This window comes from Ambystoma mexicanum, chromosome 7p, assembly GCF_040938575.1.
Source record: "Ambystoma mexicanum isolate Mex_15411 chromosome 7p, UKY_AmexF1_1, whole genome shotgun sequence".
Lineage (NCBI taxonomy): Eukaryota > Metazoa > Chordata > Amphibia > Caudata > Ambystomatidae > Ambystoma > Ambystoma mexicanum.
In genome coordinates, this window is record NC_090939.1 from 801704635 (window position 1) to 801730051 (window position 25417).

Here is a 25417-nt window from a genome sequence, read left to right on the forward strand (position 1 = left end):
AAAACTGTCTAGTACCAAAACAACTTCACGTCCATCAGAAGACAGAGAGGCAAATGTCTATTCTCCAAAAACAACTGCAGGCCCATCAATGGTTACAGAGACATGACCCTCTGGTCCATTTAAATTCAGCAAAACAACTGGAGTAAATTGCTATGCAAATTTAGCAATCAATCTTCTCGTCCAATAGGCACTAATTGTTCACAAAATGTACTTAAATGGCTCAGACCAGTTGTTTACAAATGCTTATCCTTCATAGAAATGCCACAAATAATCCTGACAGCACTTACAGTGTCTCAGGTATAAGGCAAGAATTGCACTACTGTACAGGAATGGTAACATTCACCATAAACAGACAGGACGATCCACAAGAATTCTCAATGTACTTACTGCAAGTACTAGAAACCAAAACCATTCATGTAAATGATATCTTCCAGATTTCATACCAGTGGAAACATACATACACTCTCTGGAACCATGTTTCACAAGAGCACATCCCTAATGAACAATTAGTGTATGCATCCATTCAAAATTCTGAATCCATTCCATTTCACCAGCTTCTGCAAATGGCAAATCATAGCATATTATGCCCTTTTTGTAACTCAGACAATCGTTCCAGCATACAAATAAACTCACATGGCCAATATGTGATACTGACACTTCTAAGGTACAAAGCAGATGGTACCAAAAACAACTGTAAGATTAACAGCTTCACACACAGCCAAATAACTCTTTGCAAGAAAACGTTCACAACATTGGGCATAATCTACCACAACGGTGCTGCAATTGCTTCAGACCACTATGCTGCATATGTCAAAAAAAGATGTGGTTGGTTTGAATGTAACGACGCTTCCATTACTCCAAAACACAGGTCACCAGCAAATCTAACAAATGCCTTCTGATTATTCCTTCAACCCAAATTTTGTCACTGAAGTATACAACAATAAACTACTAAATAAATACCCTTTATTGCATTACACTGCAAATATGCCATCATAGTTCGTGTTCCTGTAAGATCCAATGTAATTAAAGTACAGCAACATTACTACTAAATCTAACAAATGCCTACTTAATATTCCTTCACTCCAAATTGAGTCACTAAAGTATAGTACAATAAACAGTTAGAATATGCCAACTGGTATCAAACTACATCTAAAATACCATAATAGGACTTTCAAAATCCAAGACAGTTAGTATACACCAACGGGTATCTAACTACATTAAAAACGCCCTTCATTGGAATACTCTTCAAATATGCCATCACATGTATTCTAACTGTAAAATCTCTTGTAAAGTTCAATATAGTTAGAATACACCAACAGCTATCTAACTATTTTAAAGATTCCCTTAATTACAACACATTTAAAACAAACATACTATCACACTTACACTCAGATAATATATCCATGCTACCACACACAACTATTCCGTAACATGTACCTTCTTTAAAACCATGCAAATGTCAAAAACGGTATGAAATTACAGTAAGGTTTTTTTAATCCACTAGAATTTTTTTTTTCCCAATGTCCCAATGATTTTTTCATGTCAATACAACAACAAGGTAGCACAAACTAATGTTGTACAAAACAAAGTACATAGAATGTACTATTTATGAGGGTGAAAAAGGTAAATCTATATGTACAATTGTATGCAATTAAAGGTTTTAAACTATCTTGCCTAACAAATTAAACTGTTTTGTTTCACACAACAAGAACCACACAGGCCGATTCATGGAATTAATGTGCGCTGAAATTTTCAGTGCAAGCGTGTAAAAAAGTGCGATTCGCAGTGAAAGAGTGAAAATCGCAGTGCAAGTGCGAATATCGCAGGGAAACCAGCGCACATCTATTCATGGAAGTCCGTCCGTGAGTAAAATCAGGGGTGTGTGCTGAAAAGGTGCGCGGTGCACGCCGGCGCACAGGTCATCTAACGGCGTGCGCTAAGGCCACAGCGAAAGCGCACATAGCGCGGCGCACATAACAAAAGTAGGCGGAACACGGGGCGTAACACTCGGAATGGGGAACAACTCTTGAAAATGTGGGCGTCACGGGGAAGTACAGGAAGCAAGTGCACGGAACACCCACACGCTCGCCTACAACACGTATTCATAGAATCGAATAGGGCAAACCAGCGCACGGGCAAAGACGCGCACAGACCCAAACCCGTCTGCCACACGACGGCAGGCGGTAGCGTCCCTGTGCTAGAAAAAAATGTGCGCCAAAATGTGCGCTAACAAAAAGCACGAATATACAGCTCAGATGAATGTCCCATACTGTGGCCCCCTAGGACAAATGACGTGCAAAGGGGTACGCGATAAACAGCGACACCCGCTGTGTGAAAAATAGCATGTGCGTGTATTCCGGGTGTGTGTGGGAAGTTTTACACACAATCGGGCCTCGGGGGGTGGGGTATGTGTATTTCAGGGGTGCGCGTGAAGTTCTACACGCGATCGGGCCTGGGTGAGCGGGGTACGTATATTCCTGGGGTTCGCGTGAAGTTTCACCTGCGATTTCAGCAGGGTACGTGTATTACGGGGTTCGCGTGAAGTTTCACCCGTGATTTCAGCAGGGTACGTGTATTCCTGGGGTTCGCGTGAAGTTTACCTGCAATTTCAGCAGGGTACGTGTATTCCTGGGGTTCGCGTGAAGTTTCACCCGCGATTTCAGCAGGGTACGTGTATTACGGGGTTTGCGTGAAGTTTCACCCGTGATTTCAGCAGGGTACGTGTATTCCTGGGGTTCGCGTGAAGTTTCACACGCGAAAGGGCCCTGTTCGAGGGAGTACGTGAATTTCAGGGGTGCGCGGCAAGTTTTACACGCGAAAGGGCAATGCCCGTGCACAATACGTCACAGACGCGCTTACGCGCTATGGGCTTTTTGTCCAATGATATCGCGTACGTGTGCTGACGCACTTACGCGCTAAGGGCCTTTCCCCGAATTACACGCTGACGTGCAATATTTTCACGTGCCAAATCATTCCGTATCAAGCTGGCCACGCGTACACACTCGGAAGACCACGCTCCTTCCCAGAAGGCCATTTTCCTGCCCCCCAGAGCCCCAAGCATGCTCCCACCAGCCATCTGCTGCTGCCTGTCTGCCTGCTGCCCACGTGCCCTGCTATTTGGTGCCTGCACGTCAGCCATCTGCAGGGGTCCAGTTGCTGTGTCCACCCCTGCTGGAACAGAAGACTCCCGACTGGGATTCCATCGCTGCACAGCCCAGCGCCAGGACCCAGTTGCCCACCCACTCCTGCCTCTGGGGTTGCCATGTCGGGCACATCTCCATCTGGCACCACTGGCAACCCCCAGCCAGAGAGGCAGAGGGCCACCAGCTTCACTGCCACCGACTTACCATTCATGGAACTTATTGAGCCTGCATCATAAAACGATGTTGACAATACCAGCACCCCAATTCTGCATCCTGCACATGCCTGACTTTGAGAAAGACTATACCATCCTCTCTAAATGGAACCATCTGTGTCAAGACTTATTAGAAGAGTACAACATCACTCTCACAACGTTAACAGAAAACCCAGAGTCAGCTAAGAGAAAGATCTGGAGATTGGACTGGATTAAGACCTGTGACTTAAGAGCAACCTCTAAACTGATGCATGAAGCACCAGGTGAGGCTAATGCCTATAACCAACGACAGTCCTATCTAAGACGCTTGCCAAACCAATACGCAAGGGCCCTTTATATGTGCTTCAGACTAAATGCATTTCCTACAAAAGAACACATAGGTACTTGGCTAAAACATGCAAACCTGAATCCTATGTGCCATTTCTGTAACGATGACAAAGAAACGCTAAAACATTTGACAATGTCATGCTCGAATTTTGAGCATCAAAGAGGTCTTATCTTTGCTCCAGTTATTAACAGCCACTGAACAAGAAGCACCGACTAGTGGTGGAAAGCACTGTTTGAAGGATCCAATAGAGCAGTTTTATTTGCCCTGATAAATTTCCTTCAAGTGATAAAAACTTGGTTGGATGAACAAGAATGAACCTAAGTTGCTGAGGGAAAACCGAAAGGCCTGGTAGAACAATGGGTACGACTGAATGAATTCTACAAGACAAAATGGTGTATTATGTTTTATGTTTTATGTTCTTTTTTAAAGGTTGAACAAACCAATACAAATAAGTTTAAAAGAAATCTTACCAAGCCTAATTAATCATATAAAGTTGTCATTTAAATCCCTACAACAAAGAGAACTTTATTACATGGCCATACTACAACTTTTTAAACCTTGGAGAAAAGAAGAAGAATTATTAGGTGACCATGACTCATTTGAAGCTGCATTCAAAGCAAATGAAATCAGTAAAACAAATGTCAATTTCAAACAATACAAACAAATGTTGGACAAGGAACACCAACAAGAGGAAGACATTGAAGCTCTATAGATAAACACAAACATACACTCCTGAGGGCAGTCAACCTTCTATTACAGGAAACGGAGAACCACTCATTCTAAATGAAGCAGAAATAGCCATGATTGAAGTTGAAAATACCATGTATCAATCTAAACAATCTGAAGAAGATTTGTCAGTGCTCAAATCGGAGCTGAATGATGAACAACTCACCAATTATCTATAAGTCATTGGAGAAATTGAACATGGTTGTAAAAATGAAACTAAAACTTGTAGCTGTAATAATTATAAACATCTTCTCCTGTATTTACGTGGTGAAACTGGTTCTGGCAAAATGTTCATAATTCAAATAATCATCACATTTCTACAAAGCTTAACAAACAACAACCGTTCAGCTGTTGTAACAGATCCCACAGGTTTAGCGGTCTGCAACATACGAGATGTAACTGTACAAAAAATATTCCTACTCGAAGTAGAACACAAAAACAAATTAGAAAACAACAAATTATCAGCAGAAGCTGCTGTCATGACCCTCACCCAAAACCCCCTTTGGCAAACCCATTGGCCAGATGGAGTCAGGACTCGGGCCTCTAGAGCCAGGCATCCTCTTCAAAAGCCCTCATGGGGCCAGTCCTGGCGCCTATGGCGCCAGGCTCATACACCATGAAAAACAATGTGCTTGGGAACTACTTTATTGTATTGTCAGCCAACATGGAGGCATCCACATAGCTTGGTTCCTAAGAACCAAGCTATGCGGTCTAGTGTTTTGGGTGTGGTAGCCTAGGGACGACTTTACCTGGACTATTTTGTTGGGGCTATTTAAACCACACCCGAGCAAGACAACAAGCTTCGCATTACTTTGCAGCTTGCAACGTGACGCTCACCGTGTCCAGCTATTCCCTCGAACCTCGGAGAAGCAGAACCTGCAAGGAGACAAAAGGAACATCATTAGCAGCAGCATTTTACCTGCAGTCTTCATCTTTAAACACTCGCAGCTACTGAGAACCGCTTCCTCGAATCTGCACGCCTCCTGGACAGAGCGACCTGAAAGAGGAAGATAGAGGCAACATTAAAGAAAGCAGTAGAGACATTTATAAATTACGAACTGCTCAAAAGGCTTACCTGGCTGGTCGCCTCTCGGCTGGCACCTCTCCGGACATTCCACTTGTGCTGAAGAACACTGCGACCTACAAGGAAGGAAAACACAGGTTAGCAAAGGCAAGACTTTGCAGCTCTGCGCATAGCGCTAACTTACCACATCATAGTGCTCTTAATGCACCATCATTTGCCAGCGGGGCTCAACCAAGCCAGTTCGCCACGTTGAAGCTCCGCATACCTAAGGGAGAAAAAAGAGACATTTTAAACAAAGAAAGGCATGCAGGATAGCTACAAAACTAAAGAACAGCAATAAGACCTACCTGAACATTAACAAACAGGCCGGCGTCAGTGAAGTAACTGGACCGCACTCCCCCATGAAAGACAACACGCCCCTGCAAAGAAGGCAGGACCGAGAGCAAGCCTAATTCTACCACAAGGCAGAACCTTCCCCGCAAACCACATCAGGGCAAAGCTGAGAAGCATACCAGCGAGTAACCCGGCTGGGTGGCGTCCCTGTGGATACCAGGTGAGCGTAACAGCTGCTACTGAAGTAAGCAGAATTCTGAAACAAATGCAAGTACTCCTTATATATGAAGTAAGCATGATTACCAACCTCATGTTGGCTTTAATTAATCTCAGAATACAAGAACTCCTAAAAACTGACTATGAAGAACTGTTTGGAGGAAAACACGTTATTATTTTTGGAGCGCTCTTACAGTTAACACCAGTAAAAGGTCAACCTATTTTCAAATCATTAGGACACAAACAATGCCATAACACACTCAGCAGCATTGGACATGTAAATCTCGGGCAATGTTTTCGCTATAGAGAACTAACTCAAAACATGTGTCTGTCTATAGATCTTCCCTATGTTAACATTTTAAAAAGAAATAGAACTGGTCTGCTTACTAAAGATGCAAAATCCATCTTAAAAACTAGACTAATCCATGGGCTATATGGGTAAAATATATCTGCTCCTGATGTCATAGAACAATTAACTTAAAAAAAATATAAAATGCATGTCCTTAATGCCAGCCCTTGCAAGCTGTAGTCAATTTAACAATACAATGTTTTAAAAATAAATAAAACCCATACTGCATATCAGTTCCCCAAACAAACTAGAAATGCATGGCATGACACTCCCTATGTGTCAACAAGCAACAGTATCTCCAACACAGCTGGATTAGAAAAGGTATTAACTCTGTGTTTAAACTGCAGAGAAATTCTAAAACGTAACCTTAACATAGAACAAGGTTTAGTCACTGGAGCAATTGTTACATTGGTTGGCTTCAAAGCATATCCACATGACAACAGCATTCAGTTTGTCAACATCCACTTTGACAAACTTGCAGAAGTTAAAACATAGGACGGACAATAGCATGGTACCTTCTTTTCAAAGACATATAGGTATGCAGAGAAAAATTCTCTCTATCTCTTGCATATGCTGTCACTTTAAACAAATGGCTAGGTCTAACCCTAGATCATGGATCGATTGACATTGGCAGTCCAGTCTTTAAAGAAGATATGAGTTACGTAGCACTTTCTCATCTGCATATTCTCGATGGTCTATTCCTAGTTAACTTTGATGCAAACTGTCATGTCTCACAGAAGGAGATGGTCGTTGTGGCACCGATGGTCCCAGGCACGGATTGCAGCCATTGTTTCTCCCAAGATGGCGGCGCCGGCAGATCGTGGCATTCCAGCCTTACAGCGGATGCCTGTAATCATGACTCTGCCCCCTCAGCAAGGTTCTGGTTATCTGACGACAGGCACAACGCTCGAGTGTGTTGCTACTCCTATCAGCCAGCGTTCCGTAAGTTCGCCTCTAGACTTTACTACTTGCTACATTCTTATTGTGCTACTCTAAAACTCCTCTGTCTTTGTGCGTTAGAAGTTTTCGCAGCGTTCCCCTTGGATAGAGGCTCAGCCTCATCACACCCGTTCTTTTCGAGTCAGCGGTCGACTCCGACCTGATCCTTTTCCTGCCATCCGGGATCGCGTACCTCCAATCCGCTCTGAAAGCTTGGTGCCCACGTATTCAGTCCAGTTTCTTCAGATGTTCCCTGGCGTGTTTACCCGGAACCATATCTGACTTCTCTCACGATTGAAACCTGCTTATCAGGTATCTTTTTCTAATGTTCCGTTCCATTCCTATGCCTTAGCTAGCACTGTTTATTCTTACCAGGTCTTTTCTTTTCTTTTCCGACTCAGTCGATTCCGGAACTCCCATCACAAGGGTCACATGAAATTTCTTTTCGATTGAATTCTGTCTCTCAGGTATTGAAGATTCCTATTCTCAATAGATTGAACATACTACAACATTTCAGTATCCCAATACTTTAAACCTTCTTTCTTCTATATTTCTGCCATTCAGAAGGAATTCGTATTCCCGTAATTCTAAACACTTCATTGCACATTTCCTTTTCCACAGGGTAATTATTTCCTTATCACTAGCCAGATTATTTCACCTCTATTTTTACTTCTGAATCTACTGTTCTATAATCTTTTCTTTTCTTACCTCCTTGTTGCATTTGCATTCAGTCACCTGGAACTGCAACAGAAACTCGCCCCGTCCGGTGCAACATAGAAGACGAATATCTACTGAGGCCGTCAGGGTTTTTTACCCCAGAGGGTTTCCCTGGAGAGCTCATTCCCTCCTGATTTATTTATCTAGGGAGAGGAAGAGGTTCCCCAGGGGGTCACTCGTATTCAGCACATTTCATCTACTGGACCAGGTCAGTGGGTGGATGTTTAGAGGGAGATTATTTTTCCTGGAGATTTCTAAATTACTCAATAAACATCACAGTTAGCAACGCCCAAAAAAAATGAATAGGATCGATATTACTGACTTTACAGTTTTTTTTGGGGGGAATTATATTCTCCCCCTTTTTTTTGCTCCTGTAGACATGGATCCGGCTCAGCAGCAACAGCTGTTGGCGGCAGTACAGTCTTTGACGGCCGAGGTTCAAGCTCTTAAACAGGAGAATGCCGTTTTACGGCAATTCATGGGGAGGGCTCCTAGCTGCTCCGGACTTCCTCCTGGGCCTTTGCCTGGGGGACGTTTTGATGGGGATCCTCATAAATTGAAGGAGTTTCTGGAGTCCTGCACGGTGCAATTTACTTTTCAATCTACATTTTTTCATAATGATAGGCATAAGGTGGGGCACATGATTGCACAACTCATGGGTCCTGCTCTAGCCTGGGCTACTCCGTTGGTCACGTCCAACAATCCGATTCTTGATTCTTACCCTGCCTTTATTAATAGTCTTAAGACCATGTTCGGGAGGCAGGAAATCACGGTGTCAACTCAAAAACAGCTATTGGATTTCCGTCAAGATTCCCTTGATCTGTGGCGTATATTACTCGCTTCAAACAATTGGCGGCAGGTACTTCGTGGCCGGATGACGCCTTAATAACTCTATTCAGACGTGGCTTGAATGAGGAATTGAAGGATGAGGTCTCTAGATTTCCTCGCCCTCCTAATTTGGCGGAATTGATCTCAATGGTCATGCAAATGGACTATCGAATTTTGGAGAGACGTCAGGAGAGGCGGAGACAGAAGGGTTTCAGGACTCTGCCTGATTATTCTACTGTCTCCCTCAAGGGTGCAGCCCCTGATGTACCTATGCAGATAGGTGCGACCCGTGGTCCTTTGTCCTCTGAGGAGCGGACCCAACTTCGCACTTTGGGGTTATGTATGTATTGCGGTTCCAAAGAGCATACTCTTACAAATTGTCCTATCATTCTCTCTCGGAAGCAGGGAAACGCTTGTACCCGACCGTCAGGGGAACCACGGTTAGGGGATCAATGAGCGGATCCCCTCCTTCATGTGTATCGCCCCACATCACGGACCTACCTGATGCCCCCATGCTGGTTCTTAAAGTCATTTTTTCGTGTGATTCATTGGGTTTGGTTGAAGTTCCAGCTTTGGTGGATAGCGGGGCCGCAGGAAATTTTGTTGATGATATTTGGGCTGCCAAATATGGGATTCCTCGTACTTCTAAGGCTATCTCCATTCCTGTGGAGTCTGTTGATGGGAGTCCATTGGTCTCGGGACCCATTAAAGAACAGACGGTTCCCATTCGGATGTCCATTGCTTCGCACGAGGAGGTCATCATCTTGGACGTTATCCGGACTGCACATTATCCCGTGATATTAGGATTGCCTTGTCTCTGGGTTCACAACCCATACATAAATAGGTCAGCTGGGACATTTTTTCTAGGTTCTGTCCATTGTCAAGCCCATTGTTTTACTAGGGGTACACATGGGTTTCAGTCTGCCTCCACTCACTCTGGTGAACGATCAAAGATGACGGTGCTTAATCTGATCCAGGGGATTCCTGAGCCTTATCACTGCTTTCATATGGTATTCTCCAATGCTGAACATGCTGAACTGCCGCCCCATCATACAGATGACTGTGCCATCGAGTTGCTTCCGGATCATCCCATCCCTTTTGGTCGCATGTGTGTACTTTGCGCAAGGGAAAAGGAGGTTCTAAGGGAGTACCTGCGTAGGAATTTGCACAATGGCCTCCTTGCGGAATCCACTTCCCCTGCAGGGGTGTCCTTGTTTTTTATTCCCAAAAAGGACACTGCGGAATTACGCCCCTGTATTGACTTTCACGGTTTGAATAAGATTACTGTCCCTGATCGCTATCCTATGCCTTTGATCGCTGACATCCTTGAGGCTATTAAGGGAGCGAATATTTTCACCAAGTTGGATCTGCGAGAGGCCTACCATCTCATCCGTATTAAGTCGGGGGATGAATGGAAGACGGCTTTCCGGACGCCCTTTGGGCATTATGAGTATCGCGTAATGCCCTTTGGGTTATCCAACGCTCCTGCTGTCTTCCAGCGTTTCATGGACCATCTTTTTTCTGACATTCTGCTTCATTCGGTTATTGTCTATCTGGATGATATTTTGTTGTTTTCTTCTACACCGACCGCACATGTTGGCCATGTCACTGAGGTATTGCAGCGCCTTCGTGACAATCACTTGTTCTGTAAACTGGACAAATGTGAATTTCACCAAGACAGTGTTGCCTATTTGGGGTACATCCTTTCAGCTCAGGGTGTCTCCATGGACCCCCGGAAGGTCTCCACAATCCGGGATTGGGCCCCTCCGAATTGTGTTAAGGATATTCAACGCTTCCTGGGTTTTGCCAATTTTTATCAGCGTTTTATTCCCAGATTTTCGGAGGTTATTTTGCCATTAACTACTCTCCTCAAAAAAAGGGGTTCTGTTTCATTGGTCCAGTACTGCTGCTGAAGCTTTCATCTCCTTAAAAAACAGCTTCATGACGGGTCCCATTCTTCGCTCTCCGGATCAAGGAAAGAAGTTCATTGTGGAGTCGGATGCCTCCCATTTCGCTCTCGGTGCTATCCTTCTTCAGGAAGATGAACAGGGGGTGGAGTGTCCCGTCGCCTATATGTCTAAAACCCTTTCTTCATTGGAACTGAACTATACGGTCCTGGAGAAGGAGTTGCTTGCCATCAAACGGGCCTTTGAGGAGTGGCGACATTTACTGCAGGGAGCCCAATTTGTTGTTGAAGTTCGGACTGACCACCACAAACTTCGGGCCCTTCAGTATGCTCAAACCCGGAATAGCAGACAAGCCCGCTGGGCCCATTTTTTTTCTCTGTATGAGATTGTGTTCACCTTCATTCCCGGCAAGAGTAACTTAAAGGCTGATGCCCTTTCTAGGAAGGAATCCACTCAGTGGGCTCAATTCCATGCTGAACCTTTGTTTCCTAAGGCTCGCTTTGTACATGTGGTTTCCAGTTTTCTCCAGTCCGCCGCCGATGCCACATTGGTGATGCAAAATGCGGACCTTACCGCCTGGGACACACGATCAATCAAGATTGTGGTTATCGGAATCGGAAACTGTTTATTCCTACTGCCGACCTCCAGAAGGTTGTTCTTCAAATGTGTCACGATTCGCTTGTGGCGGGACATCAGTGGGTCAGTAATACTGTGGAACTGGTCCGACGGCATTTTTGGTGGCAGAATCTGGTGGCGGATGTGCAGGAATATGTGGCTGCCTGTACTATCTGTTTGCAGTCGAAGGCGCCTCGGGTTCCTCCCTTGGGCTTACTCACGAGGATTCCCGTTCCGGGGTGTCCCTGGCAGTTTATTTCTACAGATTTTGTTGTGGATCTTCTAATTCTGCCGGATGTACGACGATTATGGTCACTATAGATTACTTCACGAAGATGGCTCACTTCGTGGCCTTGCCTAAGGTACCTATCTCTGCTCAGATGGCAAGGATCTTTATCACACACATTTTTTCTGTTCATGGCTTACCTGATACTATTGTTTCGGATAGGGGTCCCCAGTATACGTCCGAGTATTGGCAACAGCTATGCAAGATTCTTGGCATTTCCCGTGCTCTTAGTTCGGGTTTTCATCCTCAAACTAATGGCCAAACGGAGCGCTTGAACCAGACTCTTGAAGGCTATCTCAGGTGCTATGTTTCGGCATCTCAGGACAATTGGACAGAGTTGTTGTCCTTTTCGGAATTTGCATATAACAGTGCCCGTCATGCTTCGCTGGGATCCAGTCCTTTTTTCTGCTCCTATGGGTTTCATCCTACCTGCTTTCCTGTGGGGGTGTCATCTGCTTCTTCATTTCCGGATGTCGCTGGTCCGTTTCCTGTGTTTGTAAGATTGGGTGATGCTGCCCATCGCCTGCGGCTTCCTCCTTCTTGGTCTCGAAGCCACCCCATGTTTCATGTTTCCCAACTCAAGAAAGATGTGGTGGATCGTTTTTCTCGCTGTTTGGCTGTTCGCCCTCCTCCTGTTTCAACTCCTTCTGGTCCCGAGTTTGAGGTGGCTGGGATTTGTGATTCCCGTTATCATCGGGGCCGTCTCCAGTACTTGGTGGATTGGCGTGGGTATTCGCCCACTGAAAGATCTTGGGAACCGGCGTCTGCTGTTCATGCTCCTCAGCTGGTTTGCCAATTTTATCGTTCTCATCCCGGCAAACCAGGTACGTCAGCCCTTTGGAGGGGGCATACTGTCATGTCTCACAGAAGGAGATGGTCGTTGTGGTACCGATGGTCCCAGGCACGGATTGCAGCCATTGTTTTCCCCAAGATGGCAGCGCCGGCAGATCGTGGCATTCCAGCCTTACAGCGGATGCCTGTAATCATGACTCTGCCCCTTCAGCAAGGTTCCGGTTATCTGACGACAGGCACAACGCTTGAGTGCGTTGCTACTCCTATCGGCCAGCGCTCTGTAAATTCGCCTCTAGGCTTTACTACTTGCTACATTTTTATTGTGGTACTCTAACACTCCTCTGTCTTTGTGCGTTAGAATTTTTCACAGCGTTCCCCTTGGATAGGGGCTCCGCCTCATCACACCCGTTCTTTTCGAGACAGCGGTCGACTCCGACCTGATCCTTTTCCTGCCATCCGGGATCGCTTACCTCCAATCCGCTCTGAAAGCTTGGTGCCCGCGTATTCAGTCCAGTTTCTTCGGATGTTCCCTGGCGTGTTTACCCGGAACCATATCCGACTTCTCTCACGATTGAAACCTGCTTATCATGTATCTTTTTCTAACGTTCCGTTCCATTCCTACGCCTTAGCTAGCACTGTTTATTCTTACCAAGTCTTTTCTTTTCTTTTCCGACTCAGTCGATTCCGGAACTCCCATCACAAGGGTCACATGAAATTTCTTTTCGATTGAATTCTGTCTCTCAGGTATTGAAGATTCCTATTCTCAATAGATTGAACATACTACAACATTTCAGTATCCCAATACTTTAAACCTTCTTTCTTCTATATTTCTGCCATTCAGAAGGAATTCGTATTCCCGTAATTCTGAACACTTCATTGCACATTTCCTTTTCCACAGGGTAATTATTTACTTATCACTAGCCAGATTATTTCGCCTCTATTTTTACTTCTGAATCTACTGTTCTATAATCTTTTCTTTTTTTACCTCCTTGTTGTATTTGCATTCAGTCACCTGGAACTGCAACGGAAACTCGCCCCATCCGGTGCAACATAGAAGACGAACATCTACTGAGGCGGTCAGGGTTTTTTACCCCAGAGGGTTTCCCTGGAGAGCTCATTCCCTCCTGATTTACTTATCTAGGGAGAGGAAGAGGTTCCCCAGGGGGTCACTCATATTCAGCACATTACATCTACTGGAACAGGTCAGTGGGTACATGTTTAGAGGGAGATTATTTTTCCTGGAGATTTCTAAATTACTCAATAAACATCACACAAACAAAGTCAACACTGGCATTCCTTGCAACCTAGAGTACAAAAGGCTGCATGCACTGTACACCCATCTAGATATGTAGCCTGTACCTAAAAATAAACCTTTGAAAAGAAAACAAATACAAACAGAACCTATAGTAGATCTCTCTGCTCCATCAAATAATACAATCAAAAAACTGTCTAGTACCAAAACAACTTCACGTCCATCAGAAGACAGAGAGGCAAATGTCTATTCTCCAAAAACAACTGCAGGCCCATCAATGGTTACAGAGACATGACCCTCTGGTCCATTTAAATTCAGCAAAACAACTGGAGTAAATTGCTATGCAAATTTAGCAATCAATCTTCTCGTCCAATAGGCACTAATTGTTCACAAAATGTACTTAAATGGCTCAGACCAGTTGTTTGCAAATGTTTGTCCTTCATAGAAATGCCACAAATAATCCTGACAGCACTTACAGTGTCTCAGGTATAAGGCAAGAATTGCACTACTGTACAGGAATGGTAACATTCACCATAAACAGACAGGACGATCCACAAGAATTCTCAATGTACTTACTGCAAGTACTAGAAACCAAAACCATTCATGTAAATGATATCTTCCAGATTTCATACCAGTGGAAACATACATACACTCTCTGGAACCATGTTTCACAAGAGCACATCCCTAATGAACAATTAGTGTATGCATCCATTCAAAATTCTGAATCCATTCCATTTCACCAGCTTCTGCAAATGGCAAATCATAGCATATTATGCCCTTTTTGTAACTCAGACAATCGTTCCAGCATACAAATAAACTCACATGGCCAATATGTGATACTGACACTTCTAAGGTACAAAGCAGATGGTACCAAAAACAACTGTAAGATTAAAAGCTTCACACACAGCCAAATAACTCTTTGCAAGAAAACGTTCACAACATTGGGCATAATCTACCACAACGGTGCTGCAATTGCTTCAGACCACTATGCTGCATATGTCAAAAAAAGATGTGGTTGGTTTGAATGTAACGACGCTTCCATTACTCCAAAACACAGGTCACCAGCAAATCTAACAAATGCCTTCTTATTATTCCTTCAACCCAAATTTTGTCACTGAAATATACAACAATAAACTACTAAAAAAATACCCTTTATTGCATTACACTTCAAATATGCCATCATAGTTCGTGTTCCTGTAAGATCCAATGTAATTACAGTACAGCAACATTACTACTAAATCTAACAAATGCCTACTTAATATTCCTTCACTCCAAATTGAGTCACTAAAGTATAGTACAATAAACAGTTAGAATATGCCAACTGGTATCAAACTACATCTAAAATACCATAATAGGACTTTCAAAATCCAAGACAGTTAGTATACACCAACGGGTATCTAACTACATTAAAAACGCCCTTCATTGGAATACTCTTCAAATATGCCATCACATGTATTCTAACTGTAAAATCTCTTGTAAAGTTCAATATAGTTAGAATACACCAACAGCTATCTAACTATTTTAAAGATTCCCTTAATTACAACACATTTAAAACAAACATACTATCACACTTACACTCAGATAATATATCCATGCTACCACACACAACTATTCCGTAACATGTACCTTCTTTAAAACTATGCAAATGTCAAAAACGGTATGAAATTACAGTAAGGTTTTTTTAATCCACTAGAATTTTTTTTTTCCCAATGTCCCAATGATTTTTTCATGTCAATACAACAACAAGGTAGCACAAACTAATGTTGTACAAAACAAAGTACATAGAATGTACTATTTATGAGGGTGAAAAAGGTAAATCTATATGTACAATTGTATGCAATTAAAGGTTTTAAACTATCTTGCCTAACAAATTAAACTGTTTTGTTTCACACAACAAGAACCACACAGGCCGATTCATGGAATTTATGTGCGCTGAAATTTTCAGTGCAAGCGTGCGAAAAAGTGCGATTCGCAGTGAAAGAGTGAAAATCGCAGTGCAAGTGCGAATATCGCAGGGAAACCAGCGCACATCTATTCATGGAAGTCCGTGCGTGAGTAAAATCAGGGGTGTGTGCTGAAAAGGTGCGCGGTGCACGCCGGCGCACAGGTCATCTAACGGCGTGCGCTAAGGCCACAGCGAAAGCGCACATAGCGCGGCGCACATAACAAAAGTAGGCGGAACACGGGGCGTAACACTCGGAATGGGGAACAACTCTTGAAAATGTGGGCGTCACGGGGAAGTACAGGAAGCAAGTGCACGGAACACCCACACGCTCGCCTACAACACGTATTCATAGAATCGAATAGGGCAAACCAGCGCACGGGCAAAGACGCGCACAGACCCAAACCCGTCTGCCACACGACGGCAGGCGGTAGCGTCCCTGTGCTAGAAAAAAATGTGCGCCAAAATGTGCGCTAACAAAAAGCACGAATATACAGCTCAGATGAATGTCCCATACTGTGGCCCCCTAGGACAAATGACGTGCAAAGGGGTACGCGATAAACAGCGACACCCGCTGTGTGAAAAATAGCATGTGCGTGTATTCCGGGTGTGTGTGGGAAGTTTTACACACAATCGGGCCTCGGGGGGTGGGGTATGTGTATTTCAGGGGTGCGCGTGAAGTTCTACACGCGATCGGGCCTGGGGGAGCAGGGTACATGTATTCCAGGGGTGTGCTGGAAGTTTCACATGCGATCGGGCCTGGGTGAGCGGGGTACGTATATTCCTGGGGTTCGCGTGAAGTTTCACCTGCGATTTCAGCAGGGTACGTGTATTACGGGGTTCGCGTGAAGTTTCACCCGTGATTTCAGCAGGGTACGTGTATTCCTGGGGTTCGCGTGAAGTTTACCTGCAATTTCAGCAGGGTACGTGTATTCCTGGGGTTCGCGTGAAGTTTCACCCGCGATTTCAGCAGGGTACGTGTATTACGGGGTTTGCGTGAAGTTTCACCCGTGATTTCAGCAGGGTACGTGTATTCCTGGGGTTCGCGTGAAGTTTCACACGCGAAAGGGCCCTGTTCGAGGGAGTACGTGAATTTCAGGGGTGCGCGGCAAGTTTTACACGCGAAAGGGCAATGCCCGTGCACAATACGTCACAGACGCGCTTACGCGCTATGGGCTTTTGGTCCAATGATATCGCGTACGTGTGCTGACGCACTTACGCGCTAAGGGCCTTTCCCCGAATTACACGCTGACGTGCAATATTTTCACGTGCCAAATCATTCCGTATCAAGCTGGCCACGCGTACACACTCGGAAGACCACGCTCCTTCCCAGAAGGCCATTTTCCTGCCCCCCAGAGCCCCAAGCATGCTCCCACCAGCCATCTGCTGCTGCCTGTCTGCCTGCTGCCCACGTGCCCTGCTATTTGGTGCCTGCACGTCAGCCATCTGCAGGGGTCCAGTTGCTGTGTCCACCCCTGCTGGAACAGAAGACTCCCGACTGGGATTCCATCGCTGCACAGCCCAGCGCCAGGACCCAGTTGCCCACCCACTCCTGCCTCTGGGGTTGCCATGTCGGGCACATCTCCATCTGGCACCACTGGCAACCCCCAGCCAGAGAGGCAGAGGGCCACCAGCTTCACTGCCACCGACTTACCATTCATGGAACTTATTGAGCCTGCATCATAAAACGATGTTGACAATACCAGCACCCCAATTCTGCATCCTGCACATGCCTGACTTTGAGAAAGACTATACCATCCTCTCTAAATGGAACCATCTGTGTCAAGACTTATTAGAAGAGTACAACATCACTCTCACAACGTTAACAGAAAACCCAGAGTCAGCTAAGAGAAAGATCTGGAGATTGGACTGGATTAAGACCTGTGACTTAAGAGCAACCTCTAAACTGATGCATGAAGCACCAGGTGAGGCTAATGCCTATAACCAACGACAGTCCTATCTAAGACGCTTGCCAAACCAATACGCAAGGGCCCTTTATATGTGCTTCAGACTAAATGCATTTCCTACAAAAGAACACATAGGTACTTGGCTAAAACATGCAAACCTGAATCCTATGTGCCATTTCTGTAACGATGACAAAGAAACGCTAAAACATTTGACAATGTCATGCTCGAATTTTGAGCATCAAAGAGGTCTTATCTTTGCTCCAGTTATTAACAGCCACTGAACAAGAAGCACCGACTAGTGGTGGAAAGCACTGTTTGAAGGATCCAATAGAGCAGTTTTATTTGCCCTGATAAATTTCCTTCAAGTGATAAAAACTTGGTTGGATGAACAAGAATGAACCTAAGTTGCTGAGGGAAAACCGAAAGGCCTGGTAGAACAATGGGTACGACTGAATGAATTCTACAAGACAAAATGGTGTATTATGTTTTATGTTTTATGTTCTTTTTTAAAGGTTGAACAAACCAATACAAATAAGTTTAAAAAAAATCTTACCAAGCCTAATTAATCATATAAAGTTGTCATTTAAATCCCTACAACAAAGAGAACTTTATTACATGGCCATACTACAACTTTTTAAACCTTGGAGAAAAGAAGAAGAATTATTAGGTGACCATGACTCATTTGAAGCTGCATTCAAAGCAAATGAAATCAGTAAAACAAATGTCAATTTCAAACAATACAAACAAATGTTGGACAAGGAACACCAACAAGAGGAAGACATTGAAGCTCTATAGATAAACACAAACATACACTCCTGAGGGCAGTCAACCTTCTATTACAGGAAACGGAGAACCACTCATTCTAAATGAAGCAGAAATAGCCATGATTGAAGTTGAAAATACCATGTATCAATCTAAACAATCTGAAGAAGATTTGTCAGTGCTCAAATCGGAGCTGAATGATGAACAACTCACCAATTATCTATAAGTCATTGGAGAAATTGAACATGGTTGTAAAAATGAAACTAAAACTTGTAGCTGTAATAATTATAAAATCTTCTCCTGTATTTACGTGGTGAAACTGGTTCTGGCAAAATGTTCATAATTCAAATAATCATCACATTTCTACAAAGCTTAACAAACAACAACCGTTCAGCTGTTGTAACAGATCCCACAGGTTTAGCGGTCTGCAACATACGAGATGTAACTGTACAAAAAATATTCCTACTCGAAGTAGAACACAAAAACAAATTAGAAAACAACAAATTATCAGCAGAAGCTGCTGTCATGACCCTCACCCAAAACCCCCTTTGGCAAACCCATTGGCCAGATGGAGTCAGGACTCGGGCCTCTAGAGCCAGGCATCCTCTTCAAAAGCCCTCATGGGGCCAGTCCTGGCGCCTATGGCGCCAGGCTCATACACCATGAAAAACAATGTGCTTGGGAACTACTTTATTGTATTGTCAGCCAACATGGAGGCATCCACATAGCTTGGTTCCTAAGAACCAAGCTATGCGGTCTAGTGTTTTGGGTGTGGTAGCCTAGGGACGACTTTACCTGGACTATTTTGTTGGGGCTATTTAAACCACACCCGAGCAAGACAACAAGCTTCGCATTACTTTGCAGCTTGCAACGTGACGCTCACCGTGTCCAGCTATTCCCTCGAACCTCGGAGAAGCAGAACCTGCAAGGAGACAAAAGGAACATCATTAGCAGCAGCATTTTACCTGCAGTCTTCATCTTTAAACACTCGCAGCTACTGAGAACCGCTTCCTCGAATCTGCACGCCTCCTGGACAGAGCGACCTGAAAGAGGAAGATAGAGGCAACATTAAAGAAAGCAGTAGAGACATTTATAAATTACGAACTGCTCAAAAGGCTTACCTGGCTGGTCGCCTCTCGGCTGGCACCTCTCCGGACATTCCACTTGTGCTGAAGAACACTGCGACCTACAAGGAAGGAAAACACAGGTTAGCAAAGGCAAGACTTTGCAGCTCTGCGCATAGCGCTAACTTACCACATCATAGTGCTCTTAATGCACCATCATTTGCCAGCGGGGCTCAACCAAGCCAGTTCGCCACGTTGAAGCTCCGCATACCTAAGGGAGAAAAAAGAGACATTTTAAACAAAGAAAGGCATGCAGGATAGCTACAAAACTAAAGAACAGCAATAAGACCTACCTGAACATTAACAAACAGGCCGGCGTCAGTGAAGTAACTGGACCGCACTCCCCCATGAAAGACAACACGCCCCTGCAAAGAAGGCAGGACCGAGAGCAAGCCTAATTCTACCACAAGGCAGAACCTTCCCCGCAAACCACATCAGGGCAAAGCTGAGAAGCATACCAGCGAGTAACCCGGCTGGGTGGCGTCCCTGTGGATACCAGGTGAGCGTAACAGCTGCTACTGAAGTAAGCAGAATTCTGAAACAAATGCAAGTACTCCTTATATATGAAGTAAGCATGATTACCAACCTCATGTTGGCTTTAATTAATCTCAGAATACAAGAACTCCTAAAAACTGACTATGAAGAACTGTTTGGAGGAAAACACGTTATTATTTTTGGAGCGCTCTTACAGTTAACACCAGTAAAAGGTCAACCTATTTTCAAATCATTAGGACACAAACAATGCCATAACACACTCAGCAGCATTGGACATGTAAATCTCGGGCAATGTTTTCGCTATAGAGAACTAACTCAAAACATGTGTCTGTCTATAGATCTTCCCTATGTTAACATTTTAAAAAGAAATAGAACTGGTCTGCTTACTAAAGATGCAAAATCCATCTTAAAAACTAGACTAATCCATGGGCTATATGGGTAAAATATATCTGCTCCTGATGTCATAGAACAATTAACTTAAAAAAAATATAAAATGCATGTCCTTAATGCCAGCCCTTGCAAGCTGTAGTCAATTTAACAATACAATGTTTTAAAAATAAATAAAACCCATACTGCATATCAGTTCCCCAAACAAACTAGAAATGCATGGCATGACACTCCCTATGTGTCAACAAGCAACAGTATCTCCAACACAGCTGGATTAGAAAAGGTATTAACTCTGTGTTTAAACTGCAGAGAAATTCTAAAACGTAACCTTAACATAGAACAAGGTTTAGTCACTGGAGCAATTGTTACATTGGTTGGCTTCAAAGCATATCCACATGACAACAGCATTCAGTTTGTCAACATCCACTTTGACAAACTTGCAGAAGTTAAAACATAGGACGGACAATAGCATGGTACCTTCTTTTCAAAGACATATAGGTATGCAGAGAAAAATTCTCTCTATCTCTTGCATATGCTGTCACTTTAAACAAATGGCTAGGTCTAACCCTAGATCATGGATCGATTGACATTGGCAGTCCAGTCTTTAAAGAAGATATGAGTTACGTAGCACTTTCTCATCTGCATATTCTCGATGGTCTATTCCTAGTTAACTTTGATGCAAACTGTTATGTCTCACAGAAGGAGATGGTCGTTGTGGCACCGATGGTCCCAGGCACGGATTGCAGCCATTGTTTCTCCCAAGATGGCGGCGCCGGCAGATCGTGGCATTCCAGCCTTACAGCGGATGCCTGTAATCATGACTCTGCCCCCTCAGCAAGGTTCTGGTTATCTGACGACAGGCACAACGCTCGAGTGTGTTGCTACTCCTATCAGCCAGCGTTCCGTAAGTTCGCCTCTAGACTTTACTACTTGCTACATTCTTATTGTGCTACTCTAAAACTCCTCTGTCTTTGTGCGTTAGAAGTTTTCGCAGCGTTCCCCTTGGATAGAGGCTCAGCCTCATCACACCCGTTCTTTTCGAGTCAGCGGTCGACTCCGACCTGATCCTTTTCCTGCCATCCGGGATCGCGTACCTCCAATCCGCTCTGAAAGCTTGGTGCCCACGTATTCAGTCCAGTTTCTTCAGATGTTCCCTGGCGTGTTTACCCGGAACCATATCTGACTTCTCTCACGATTGAAACCTGCTTATCAGGTATCTTTTTCTAATGTTCCGTTCCATTCCTACGCCTTAGCTAGCACTGTTTATTCTTACCAGGTCTTTTCTTTTCCGACTCAGTCGATTCCGGAACTCCCATCACAAGGGTCACATGAAATTTCTTTTCGATTGAATTCTGTCTCTCAGGTATTGAAGATTCCTATTCTCAATAGATTGAACATACTACAACATTTCAGTATCCCAATACTTTAAACCTTCTTTCTTCTATATTTCTGCCATTCAGAAGGAATTCGTATTCCCGTAATTCTAAACACTTCATTGCACATTTCCTTTTCCACAGGGTAATTATTTCCTTATCACTAGCCAGATTATTTCACCTCTATTTTTACTTCTGAATCTACTGTTCTATAATCTTTTCTTTTCTTACCTCCTTGTTGCATTTGCATTCAGTCACCTGGAACTGCAACAGAAACTCGCCCCGTCCGGTGCAACATAGAAGACGAATATCTACTGAGGCCGTCAGGGTTTTTTACCCCAGAGGGTTTCCCTGGAGAGCTCATTCCCTCCTGATTTATTTATCTAGGGAGAGGAAGAGGTTCCCCAGGGGGTCACTCGTATTCAGCACATTTCATCTACTGGACCAGGTCAGTGGGTGGATGTTTAGAGGGAGATTATTTTTCCTGGAGATTTCTAAATTACTCAATAAACATCACAGTTAGCAACGCCCAAAAAAAATGAATAGGATCGATATTACTGACTTTACAGTTTTTTTGGGGGGGAATTATATTCTCCCCCTTTTTTTTGCTCCTGTAGACATGGATCCGGCTCAGCAGCAACAGCTGTTGGCGGCAGTACAGTCTTTGACGGCCGAGGTTCAAGCTCTTAAACAGGAGAATGCCGTTTTACAGCAATTCATGGGGAGGGCTCCTAGCTGCTCCGGACTTCCTCCTGGGCCTTTGCCTGGGGGACGTTTTGATGGGGATCCTCATAAATTGAAGGAGTTTCTGGAGTCCTGCACGGTGCAATTTACTTTTCAATCTACATTTTTTCATAATGATAGGCATAAGGTGGGGCACATGATTGCACAACTCATGGGTCCTGCTCTAGCCTGGGCTACTCTGTTGGTCACGTCCAACAATCCGATTCTTGATTCTTACCCTGCCTTTATTTATAGTCTTAAGACCATGTTCGGGAGGCAGGAAATCACGGTGTCAACTCAAAAACAGCTATTGGATTTCCGTCAAGATTCCCTTGATCTGTTGGCGTATATTACTCGCTTCAAACAATTGGCGGCAGGTACTTCGTGGCCGGATGACGCCTTAATAACTCTATTCAGACGTGGCTTGAATGAGGAATTGAAGGATGAGGTCTCTAGATTTCCTCGCCCTCCTAATTTGGCGGAATTGATCTCAATGGTCATGCAAATGGACTATCGAATTTTGGAGAGACGTCAGGAGAGGCGGAGACAGAAGGGTTTCAGGACTCTGCCTGATTATTCTACTGTCTCACTCAAGGGTGCAGCCCCTGATGTACCTATGCAGATAGGTGCGACCCGTGGTCCTTTGTCCTCTGAGGAGCGGACCCAACTTCGCACTTTGGGGTTATGTATGTATTGCGGTTCCAAAGAGCATACTCTTACAAATTGTCCTATCATTCTCTCTCGGAAGCAGGGAAACGCTTGTACCCGACCGTCAGGGGAACCACGGTTAGGGGATCAATGAGCGGATCCCCTCCTTCATGTGTATCGCCCCACATCACGGACCTACCTGATGCCCCCATGCTGGTTCTTAAAGTCATTTTTTCGTGTGATTCATTGGGTTTGGTTGAAGTTCCAGCTTTGGTGGATAGCGGGGCCGCAGGAAATTTTGTTGATGATATTTGGGCTGCCAAATATGGGATTCCTCGTACTTCTAAGGCTATCTCCATTCCTGTGGAGTCTGTTGATGGGAGTCCATTGGTCTCGGGACCCATTAAAGAACAGACGGTTCCCATTCGGATGTCCATTGCTTCGCACGAGGAGGTCATCATCTTGGACGTTATCCGGACTGCACATTATCCCGTGATATTAGGATTGCCTTGTCTCTGGGTTCACAACCCATACATAAATAGGTCAGCTGGGACATTTTTTCTAGGTTCTGTCCATTGTCAAGCCCATTGTTTTACTAGGGGTACACATGGGTTTCAGTCTGCCTCCACTCACTCTGGTGAACGATCAAAGATGACGGTGCTTAATCTGATCCAGGGGATTCCTGAGCCTTATCACTGCTTTCATATGGTATTCTCCAATGCTGAACATGCTGAACTGCCGCCCCATCATACAGATGACTGTGCCATCGAGTTGCTTCCGGATCATCCCATCCCTTTTGGTCGCATGTGTGTACTTTGCGCAAGGGAAAAGGAGGTTCTAAGGGAGTACCTGCGTAGGAATTTGCACAATGGCCTCCTTGCGGAATCCACTTCCCCTGCAGGGGTGTCCTTGTTTTTTATTCCCAAAAAGGACACTGCGGAATTACGCCCCTGTATTGACTTTCACGGTTTGAATAAGATTACTGTCCCTGATCGCTATCCTATGCCTTTGATCGCTGACATCCTTGAGGCTATTAAGGGAGCGAATATTTTCACCAAGTTGGATCTGCGAGAGGCCTACCATCTCATCCGTATTAAGTCGGGGGATGAATGGAAGACGGCTTTCCGGACGCCCTTTGGGCATTATGAGTATCGCGTAATGCCCTTTGGGTTATCCAACGCTCCTGCTGTCTTCCAGCGTTTCATGGACCATCTTTTTTCTGACATTCTGCTTCATTCGGTTATTGTCTATCTGGATGATATTTTGTTGTTTTCTTCTACACCGACCGCACATGTTGGCCATGTCACTGAGGTATTGCAGCGCCTTCGTGACAATCACTTGTTCTGTAAACTGGACAAATGTGAATTTCACCAAGACAGTGTTGCCTATTTGGGGTACATCCTTTCAGCTCAGGGTGTCTCCATGGACCCCCGGAAGGTCTCCACAATCCGGGATTGGGCCCCTCCGAATTGTGTTAAGGATATTCAACGCTTCCTGGGTTTTGCCAATTTTTATCAGCGTTTTATTCCCAGATTTTCGGAGGTTATTTTGCCATTAACTACTCTCCTCAAAAAAAGGGGTTCCGTTTCATTGGTCCAGTACTGCTGCTGAAGCTTTCATCTCCTTAAAAAACAGCTTCATGACGGGTCCCATTCTTCGCTCTCCGGATCAAGGAAAGAAGTTCATTGTGGAGTCGGATGCCTCCCATTTCGCTCTCGGTGCTATCCTTCTTCAGGAAGATGAACAGGGGGTGGAGTGTCCCGTCGCCTATATGTCTAAAACCCTTTCTTCATTGGAACTGAACTATACGGTCCTGGAGAAGGAGTTGCTTGCCATCAAACGGGCCTTTGAGGAGTGGTGACATTTACTGCAGGGAGCCCAATTTGTTGTTGAAGTTCGGACTGACCACCACAAACTTCGGGCCCTTCAGTATGCTCAAACCCGGAATAGCAGACAAGCCCGCTGGGCCCATTTTTTTTCTCTGTATGAGATTGTGTTCACCTTCATTCCCGGCAAGAGTAACTTAAAGGCTGATGCCCTTTCTAGGAAGGAATCCACTCAGTGGGCTCAATTCCATGCTGAACCTTTGTTTCCTAAGGCTCGCTTTGTACATGTGGTTTCCAGTTTTCTCCAGTCCGCCGCCGATGCCACATTGGTGATGCAAAATGCGGACCTTACCGCCTGGGACACACGATCAATCAAGATTGTGGTTATCGGAATCGGAAACTGTTTATTCCTACTGCCGACCTCCAGAAGGTTGTTCTTCAAATGTGTCACGATTCGCTTGTGGCGGGACATCAGTGGGTCAGTAATACTGTGGAACTGGTCCGACGGCATTTTTGGTGGCAGAATCTGGTGGCGGATGTGCAGGAATATGTGGCTGCCTGTA